Raw genomic sequence first — 10,972 nt, forward strand, 5'->3', positions numbered from 1 at the left:
GAGTTTAGAACCCCTAATGTTTCATCAATTTTGTCCTCAGGGATCAGACAGAAGATATCATCCACATACTTCGTGAGACACACCAGCGGAAAATCCAGGCGATCCGCCGCAGATTTCAGGACGTGATCCATGACAATGTCCGCCGCAATCGGCGACAAGGGGCCCCCCATTGGTACTCCCTTTAACTGTCTGTAGTACTTCCCTTTGTATACGAAATAGCTTGTTTTTAAGCAAAATTGGAGAACTCTGCTGAAAAGTGTCTCATCAATGGGTGTTGCGCAGCGTATTTTGGGCCACAATGATTGCACACACGCCTCCACAAGCTCAATCGGAACATTTGTAAACAATGACACCACATCAAAGCTTACCATTACATGCTCCGGGGGGACGACTACGCTCTTGATTCTCTCAACGAAGCCGAATGAGTCCCTGACATTGGCTCTATTTGGTGATATATTTTGAGGTTATGTGAATTTTTATTGACTCTCCCAGGGGTTTGTTTTATTTTCTGGACCGTTGTTTATTGTCAAGGGTTGTTGGCTCTTGCAACAGCTTCTATTTGAGCTCAATTTCCTTTCAGTTCAATAAAATTAACTCCGATATCTGGATGAATGAAAATACGAAGTGATGTCTTACTGTAGTTTTTTATTCAGTTTGAGCGCCATCTTTATATTGTTTTCAAGGCTTAAGGAAAGTTAAATAGACGCAAAGAGAAACATCTTTAATTTTAATCCTCATTGGATTAGTGCTGAATTCTGCGGAAAATTATCATCTGGCATTTGTCCCTCGAGAAATCCATCATTGTGCTTCCTTTATGGTATTTATCTTCTGTCCTTTTGCCATTATTTGCTTAATTCGATACAATAGAAAGTTGTGACAACTGCACAAGTAAATACTCTCCGGGTCCTCTTCCATTTTGTCGTTTTTCTCCACAGCACGGCTAAGGGTGGTGTGTGGAAGGAGACGCACTGGGCAAAAATGGAATGAAATAAAGAATAAAAGAAGAAACTTCTTATGAATTCCTCATGAATAGTCAAGATTTTCTGTGTGCACAAGAGAAGAAAAAAATCTCTCACCGAGATGTCACACAGATGGTGTGAGGCGTACATGGAGGAACCTCTCGCATAGTGGATGAAGGGAATAAAAGGGAACAAAAGGACTTCCAAGACTTCCCAACAATTGGAATCTCATTGGGAGGGAAAAACTAAATGGCCACAATGTCTTCATAGATTTCAAGTCGTGATTTCTCAATTATTGCCAATCTCTCCCCTATACCAAGGTGTTCTGCGGTGCTTCAGGTAAATAACAACGAAGTATAGATAGCCCCTCATGGGGTTAATAATTCTTTTTCTTTTATAAAATGGAAAGAATGTAAAAGAAAATTTCCAAACTCATTCATGCAGCAGTGAATGTTGCAAAAGAAAAGTCTCAATGCAATTTTCCAATGAGACTCTGCTGCACATTGAAAATCCATCCTTACAAGCATCTCTTTGCACAATTCCCCTTGCAATTTTCCTTCCCATTCTGCAATACATTTGTTTACAATTTATTCGTATTTCTCCCATCTTACTTTTCTTTCCCAAACCGATTTCTCACACACCAAATCACCGGAAACTTTCGAGTCAAAATATTTTGCTCGAACGCCTTCATGGGCTATTTTGGCTTCAATCCTCCTTACTTGGGGTGTTTGCTTTATACAATTTTTTTTCTGTGTGTTGTCAGCTCTCATGCCAAAAAGGAACACCCCTGCGAAGGAAATTTAAACTTAAATACACAAAGCAATTCACACTGGACAATAAATTATTTTTTCACAACAATCGATCCTGACAGGATATTTTTAAACACAAAAAAAATGTCCAAAAGGAGGGATTTATAAGGAAAGAGGACTCTACTCGATTGTCCGTGAAATTGATGGAAGATTTTGTGCATATTACCCATAGTTTGAAGTTCTTCTTTTCCTTGCCAGTAATTGTTAAGTGACACCTAAATTAAATACAATGCGAGGGAAGTTGGTCAGCATGTGGGAGGAGAGTCTCGCGTTCAGCAGCAAATGATTGCCATCTTGAAGGGAATCTCAAATGAATGAGGGGCTGATCGCTACTAAATGGAATTGTATTGGAATTTCTTTAAAGATAATTCTATTGTCAATAAATTCATGAATTTCCTTAAATTGTCTTTTGAGTTTTTAGAAAATTTTTATTTTAGTTTTTTCTATTATTTTCTGACGTTAAGCTTTTATTTTCAAGACTTCCGGTGTTCGTCAGAGGAAATTCCCGCTCACCCAAGGAAAAGCAGCAATTTAAGCCAAAGCTTTCGAACCAAATAGCGGCTCTTTTTCAGTGGCTGAAAGAATTTATTTATTCATACATTTAACATAGGTTTTTTACATAGGTTAGGTTACGTAGGTTTTTTTGAGAGAGGAGGACAATCCCCAAGAAACGACAAGCAAGAGTGAGTGAGGAGAAGTTTTTTAAAGATTTATTTTTGTTCTAGAAATTGTTTAAAATCATGTAAATTTATGTAAAAAAAACCTATGTTAAATGTTTGAATAAATGTGTCCTTTCAGCCACTGAAGAAGAGCCGCTATTAGGTTCGAAATCTTTGGCTTAAATTGCAGCTTTTCCTTGGGTGAGCGGGAATTTCCTCTGACGAACACCGGTAGCCTTGAAAATATTTAATTTTAGTTTTCACCAACAGATCTCAATGAAAAATTAAGTTTCTTTTGTTCTTTTTTTTCATTAATTTTTATTGAGAGCATTGATTGATGAGGACATAAAAGTGAACAATCTCCTTTGCAAGTCATTAAAGGGATTTTATCAACTTTTCCCTTCGATTTTCTCCCACAATCTCATATCTTTTTGCATTTTCCAGCCCCTTGGTGATCAGTTTGTCTTGGTTTTGATATATCGGGTAACCCGGTCAACGCGGTTAACCGATATATCGGTGTAAAGTGTTAACCGAAAGAAATGGTCATTCTTGTTTGAGAGCTCAAGTGAAATACACGCGAAGTTACGAGCTAAATAAACTGAGTTTTTCTGGAAACTATAAAAGTGGCGACGACGATAAAAGTGTGTATAGATAATCTGTACAAAAGTGCATAAAAGGAGTATAGAATGTCGGCGTTGATAGGCTCCATTGAGCCATATTTGCCGGGGCAAAACTTTGTACATTGGCGGAATCGTATGAATCATCTAATGGCCGCCAATCGCATTGATGACGCAGCAAGAAAGCAATCGCTTCTCATCACCCTGATGGGTACTGTTTGCTATGAGAAGTTGGTAGCACTTCTTTCCCCGGACAAGCCGGATGCAAAGACTTACAAGGAGATTATGGATGCTTTGGAGGCACATTTCAAGGAGACGAACAATGTGATTTCGGAGAGATGTCAATTTTTTATGAGAACTCGCCATGAAGGAGAAATGATTGATGATTACATCATTGAGCTTAAGCACATGGCAGAGTCTTGCAATTTTGGAAGTTTTCTCGAAGAAGCTCTGCGTGACCGGCTGGTGAGTGGTATCAATGACCAGCAAATTCAGGCGAAGTTGATCATCCAGGCGGATTTGACGTGGGAGAGTGCAAAAAACATATGCATCGCGGAATTTCGCACTCGAAAGAATGTTCGTGACATGCAATCGGCAATCGGGAAAGTCAACGTGGCCGACTCAAAAAGCTCGCAGCAGCGGAAGTGGAAGAGAGGGCCAAAGCAGCGTCAGGAATCGCAAGCAGAAGGAAATGCGACAGCTTGTGGCCGCTGTGGTATGATGCACGACAAGAATGAGTGTAGAGCAATCAACAGCACATGCCGTCTCTGCGGGAAGAAGGGCCACTGGGCCGCTGTGTGCCGATCGATCTCAGAGCTGGGCGAGATAAGTATTTTTGGATACCATCACAGTCTTCAGCTGGCGTCATCATCAGAGGCAACTTCTAACCCCAAATTTACTAACCCCATGTTCATTTGTCTTAGGTTGAATGGCACACCTGTCAACTTTGAGGTGGACACGGGAGCTGCGTGTACAGTGATGGCGCATGGTATGTACGAAAAACTATTTCCAAGTAGACCACTGGCACCATCTGATGTTCAACTAAGACAAGTTGATGGTAATGCTGTAATTGTGAGGGGAAGAGTGCCGATTAATTTGGGAAACAATCATCTTTTTCTTTATATTATCGATTCAAAATCAAACGCTGCTCCATTGCTGGGTCGGGACTGGATGGATGTATTGTTTCCGGGATGGCAAGAAAGAATTCTAGAGTCACGGGCAATTCTCGAGTTGGGACAAAATCATAAAATTCAAGTTGATCAAAATCAAGTTATTGCGGAAATTCAGAAGAGTTTCCCCAATATTTGCAATTTTGCGGATAATAATCCGATTAAAACGTTTCAAGCTCAAATCACGTTGAAAAACAATGCAACGCCTGTTTTTGTTAAGTCAAGGGTTCTCCCCTTTAAACTGCGGGAAAAAGTCGAGCATGAATTGGAACGATTGTGCCAAGAAGAAATTCTCGAAAAAGTCCAACATAGTAATTGGGCAAGCCCTATTGTTGTCGTGGCTAAGGGGGAAGGTATTCGCATGTGCGTGGACTTTAAGGTCACTGTGAATAAATTTGTAGAGAGAGAGCATTATCCGCTACCGGAGATCGATGATTTGTTGGCAAAATTGTGCCATGGGAAAGTTTTTTGCGCCGTAGATCTTAAAGGGGCGTACCAGCAAATTGCGGTAGATGAACGTTCACGGGAGTACTTGACAATCAGTACTCACAGGGGTCTTTTTAGGTATAAACGACTCCCATTCGGTATTTCCTCGGCTCCTAGTATTTTTCAATGCATAATTGATCAAATTCTGATGGGAATTGAGGGAGTACTCGTATATCTGGACGATATTTTGATTTTTGGCGAGACAGAACATGAAGTTAAAGATACCCTTTTCAAAGTATTGGGGAAGCTGAATGATTTCAATGTCAAAATTAACACTGAGAAGAGTGTGTTTTTTGTAAAGGAACTAAAATTCCTGGGGCATGTTATTTCGGAGCAGGGTCTTAGACCGAATCCGGACAAACTACATGCGGTAGAAAATGCCCCACAGCCTAAAACACTCAAGCAGCTCCAAGCTTTTTTGGGATTGATTAATTACTACGGTAAATTCATTCCGAATCTTGCCACCCATTTGAGGCCACTATACGATCTGTTGACGAAAGAAAATCATACGGGACAAAAGTTGAATTGGGAACCGATACATTCAGAATGTTTTAAGATGTGCAAGGGATTGCTTAAGAGCAATACCATCTTAACGCATTTTGATCCCAAACTACCTTTGATTGTGGCAGTAGATGCGTCACCTGATGGATTGGGGGCAGTGCTTTCTCACGTATACGAAAACGGGGATGAGAGACCAATTTATTTTGCCTCGCGAAGCCTTAATGATGCCGAGTACAACTACTCTCAGCTAGATAAAGAAGCCGCGGCCGTGATTTTTGGGATCAGGAAATTTTATAAATTCCTGTACGGCAATCAATTTACCGTTTATACTGATCATAGGCCTCTAATATCCGTCTTTGATGCAAGGAAAAATGGGGGGACTCTACTTTCACCACGTATGATGCGCTGGCAGGCGTTGATATCGTCAATGGATTGCGAACTCAAATACAGACCGGGTAAATCACAAGGGAATTGTGATGGGTTTTCAAGACTCCCAGTAGACGATAGTACGGACGGGTGTTTAGATTTTCATTGGCTAGGGTTCGATGAGATTAATGAGTTGACATCGCTACATGATGTGGGGAGCCCAATTAATTTTGCAATAGTTCAGCAGGCCTCTCGAAATGATCGTGAGATCGAACGAATCAGGGAAATGATTATAAAGGGCTGGCCGGAAAATCCCACTCAACTTCCAGAGTCGCTAAAATATTATTGGAAGTTCAGAAATGCGTTGTCAACGGAAGACGGGTGCGTATATTACGGCTATAGGCTGGTGATTCCGCGAAAATTGAGAAGGAAAATTCTATACATTCTGCACGAAACTCATGTTGGAGTTGTGAGAATGAAAATGGTGGCGCGATCGCTGGTCTGGTGGAAAGGTATAGATGGGGAAATCGAGAAATTCGTGAAAACTTGCGAAGCTTGTAGCGTAATGGGGAAGTCCAACGCGGAAAAGACGGTACCTTGGAAAAAGTCGACGGAACCTTTTGAAAGAATTCATCTCGATTTTTTCCACTATGCAGGGAAACAGGTGTTGATTGTAATTGATAGTTACAGTAAGTGGGTAGAGATGTTCATGATGAAGAACACTACCGCGAATGATGTACAAGAAGCATTGGATCAGATTTTCATGCGCATGGGGACGCCTAAAAAACTTGTGTCAGATAACGGTCCTCCGTTCAACTCGAGACAATTTATTGAATATTGCCAACAGAAAAATATTGAAGTCCTAAAGAGTCCCCCATACCACCCACAAAGCAATGGATTGTGCGAGCGCGCGGTACAAACCATGAAAACAATCCTTCGGAAAGAGATGGTTGAACAAAATTTTGCAGCACACAAACTACCCGAAGTATTGCGGAAAATAATGACGGGATACAACCATGCACCAACCACTGCTACACAGCTCTCACCGGCGGAATTAATGTTTAATTTTGTGCCAAACACAAAGACTAACATTATTAATCCCCATTTCAAGATTTCGAGTAAGGTTAGGAGTAGCTTAACTGATAATAAGAAAAAGCTTGTAACACCTGATCTGCCGAAGCCAAAATTTAACAAAAATCAAGCGGTGTATTACAGAGTAGTAGGGAATAGTTTTGCTAAATGGGTACCTGCAAAGATTGTGGAAATTTTGAGCTCCGTGCGATACACGGTAGCAGTTGAGAATTCATTGCTGCAGGCCCATCAAGATCAACTTAAATTGAGGGAGGAGAGGGTTGTTAGACCCTCAATTACATTTAAAGAATCAAGAGGAAGTGATATGGCTGAAAGTGATGCTTCGGATTCAGATTCATGGAAATCTGCTTCCGAGGGTGACTCAAGCCCAGAAAGTGGTAATTCAAGCTCTTCAAGAAGAATTCCACGAAGATCACAAAGAGTTCGCCGTCCACCTCGAAGACTGACATACAGTTTCTTTTGATGTACTTATTTCTTTCAGAACATGGGAGACCAGTAATGTTAGTGATAAGTTGAGAAACAAAATGAATTAATATGAAGGCAGATCTTATAAAAAAAAAGAGTAATGATATATCGGGTAACCCGGTCAACGCGGTTAACCGATATATCGGTGTAAAGTGTTAACCGAAAGAAATGGTCATTCTTGTTTGAGAGCTCAAGTGAAATACACGCGAAGTTACGAGCTAAATAAACTGAGTTTTTCTGGAAACTATAAAAGGTTTTTGCTGATGCCAGCTCCGATGGCTCATATTGCATCGTGCAAATGGAATTTCTGTCCTTCTTTTTATCTTCCAGCTCTGTTGCTATTTTCTTAACAATTTCTCGTGTCGTTTTTTCGTGCTGCCTTGGTGTTTTCTATGTATCTTCTTGCTCTTTTTTTTCCTTGTTGCTTTTTCTTCTTCTCAACATCACGACGAAGAAACTGTGTGTATGCAGTTGAGGAAAAAGAAGAAAAAAAGAAGAAACGATGCACCTATTTTGCCGTTCTGTCTCTCCACTATTTACTTTACAATTTCTTGGCGGAGCCATGTGTGCAAGGGCAAGAAAGCGGGAGTCGTGTTGGAAACTGATGAATAAATTACAAATGGAGCAAACACCGATGGGGAGTCTTCCTGAAATGCTTCTTCTCTGCTCACCATTTATATGGGTTCCTAACGTATTCACAAAAATTGGCGAAACTTCTGTGTGGGTGGCTGATTCACAGTGCCACCGCCGTTCCCTTCCCCCGATCTTCCTTCGAACATTTTCATCAAACATGCTGAAGAAGGAAATACGTTTGAGAGCGGGGAAGGGAAAAATTTCCTGAAAAGGAAATTTTTCTGACTAACCCTCCAACATCTCACTTGAAATGTTATGCAGCAATTTTCTCTGGTGGTGCGCCCTTTTCAAAGCTAAATTCAAAAACGAATATAATTCGTTTTCCCATCATTCTGTGAAATTTGATACAGAATTTTATGATTTATCTCCATCTCTCGTGATCATTCTTGTGGGTTTTGAAGTTTTTCTCAAATAAATTAACCTCGCGCCACCCACTGAAGAGCGTCACGCGGTTTGTGTGGGGGACATGAAGAGTGGCACAACATACAGCCAGCAATGATCGAGATACAAATCGGTATTCTCTCGGACGCTCATTAATTCCAAATAATGAACAGCAAAATGAATTTTGAACATCAAATACGACACACTGTCCATTTATTAGAAAATTATCTGTGATCACTTTTTTTTTTTTCATTACTTTTACGTCGTTTTGTTTCCACCGGGAGCCTCTCAATCATCCCGTGGAGACACAAAACACCAAATATTTTTTCCCGGCGAGAAATCAATCTGAGACAGAGAAACGTGTCTCCCGTATAAAAAACACCCAAAAAGCAAGATGTGAAGCTCGAAGGAAAAACCATCGAAGAATCTGAGACATGAAGATTTTTATCTGATTTATTGTCAGTTATTTGATATTTTTATAAAACTCGCCTCATAATCTGATCCTTTCCTTCTCTCTTTCCATAGATTAAATATTCAAGAGTGTTTTGGATGTGATTCACAAGAAGAAAAAATATTTTACAATAAAACTTTAAGGTTCATTTTTTTTACCTCTCATTCCTCCTCATCCACCTTCTTTGGGCTTTTTTTGTCCCTTCCTTCGCCTCACATTTGGACCTTTCTCTCACATGCAAACGTGATAATTTTTTACAAAATAATTTGTTTAACATTCCATCGATATTTATGAAAATTATTTATACAGAAGATTGTTTTTGATAAAAATCATTTCCAGGGATGTGAGAATATATAGTTGGGACACACTGGCATGTTGGTTTTCCATGGAAAAGGGCCCCGAGGAGGGTACAGGAAGAAATGTTTATAAGATGTGACTCCAAGAAGCTAATAAGTTGAAAATACACGGAGACAATTTCCCATAAGAAATATTCAGAGATTGGAAGAGTTGAGTATTTTGTAGATGAAAGATAAAGGATTCATGATATGTGTTTTATGTTGTATCTTTCATTCATGTTTCATTCTTTTCTCATGTTATTTTTAACCCTTTCGCGTCCAACGTGAAACATAAAAACATTGAAACATGCGCTCTTTTATCACGAAATTTATTCTAAGAATGTTAGCACAGGACATTTCTTAGGTGAAACGTCTTCTTTGACTTATTCTACATGAATTTCAAGCATTTTTAACTAGGACAAACAATAATATTCATAAAGACATAAAGAAGAATTAAATGTTTCATGTTTGGGTCTACGTATGATCCAAAAAACGCAAAAGGGTATTTTCTTGTGTTGCTCATAAAAAAAAATTGAAAAATGATTTTTCTTCAACGGTTAATTGGACATTATTCGAGGAATATTCGACACAGGTAAAAATTCTCTCTAGCTATTCATCTAATCTCTAATCTATGTCCCCCTACATTAGGATTTTCTCGCACAGCGTCTCGGTGGATGCTGCATTTGAGTTTGGCGCCACTGCGATAGGGACTCTCTGTGTGCTGTTCTCGTGTGAGGATCGTGATTGCTGGCTCCTCTCCAATGCAACATAATGTTCGGTGTACCCATGGGCCGTTGAGGGGCCTCAAGAGGCGTGAGTGTCACACTGAGGGAGCCCCTGGTGGAAGTTTGAGGGAGAGAAAATGATTTACAAACTGGCGTATGTTGCACGACAAAATATCTCGTGGGATGTTTATCTGACCATTCGTTGGTTATTTTCTTTTTCTTTAACATAAAAACATGCAATTCGTGGAGTCGCGCACCGATGATGAACTTCTCCAGTTACCTTCCCATCATGTGATCGTGTGTGCGCGCTCAATAAAATACAAAATATATGATCACAAATTGAAAATTAATTCCTTCGCGATGGTGAATTTTTGCCAAAATGTTTGGGTGTTCGCGAATGGCTCTTTTTTAACTTACAGCCCAACCAATACACCACGAGATCTTCTGCGAAATCACAGCTTGACTCCACCATGGAGTTCTTTTTCTCACCACCAATATACGCGCCCATTCCATGCGTCCCATCGTGAGCCATAACACAAATGAATTTACGATCAATTGTCGCCGTGTTTGGTTCTACATCATTGACTCATTTTCACATTAAAGCACAATTCAACGTAATTAATTTATCTGCCATCGTCGCGAGAAGGCGCACACACAACATCAAATAATTCAATTACCCTCTGTGAGTCACATTTTAATTTTCCTCCACAGACGACGCATAATGTCTCCATGCAACTATTTAAGAATATTGATAGAGCGCATAAGAAAAGAAAGAAAAAAGTTCTCCTTCTAAATTAATTTGTTCTTTCTCTCCTTTCAACGCAGAATGCTCCTTAATTATTTCATAATTTTCTTGCGATATTGCAATTAAATTTCTCGCAACGAGTGCAATGTGATGAGCAAAGAAACTCACGGAGATGGATTCTCATTAATCAACAAAACTTTACAACTTTCATAAATATTCGTTTTCTTATGAATTCTTTTTCTGAAGTAAAATTGATATATTTCAAATCTATCGTGACTAAAATTATTTTATTAATTTTAGCATTATTCTCATATTTAATTAAAGACTTTTATGTATTTTTATTTCAAAAAATCTCGCCGTTGCAATACGAGAATCCGTGTAAAAGAATTTTCTTCTTCGATCAGTACTTACAAAGAGGTTTCAGTAATTTTCTCAAAGTGTTTATTTTTTCATCCAACATTCTCTTGTACATCCAACAAGTACATTGAACGTGTTGTGGATAAAAATTGAATTTCTCAAGTGGCCGTATTCGTTAGGATTCTCGCAAGTCACTCCATAGCTGGGGTCGCTGCAAGAGCC

The sequence above is a fragment of the Lutzomyia longipalpis genome, chromosome 4 (genome assembly GCF_024334085.1).
Source record: "Lutzomyia longipalpis isolate SR_M1_2022 chromosome 4, ASM2433408v1".
Taxonomy (NCBI): domain Eukaryota; kingdom Metazoa; phylum Arthropoda; class Insecta; order Diptera; family Psychodidae; genus Lutzomyia; species Lutzomyia longipalpis.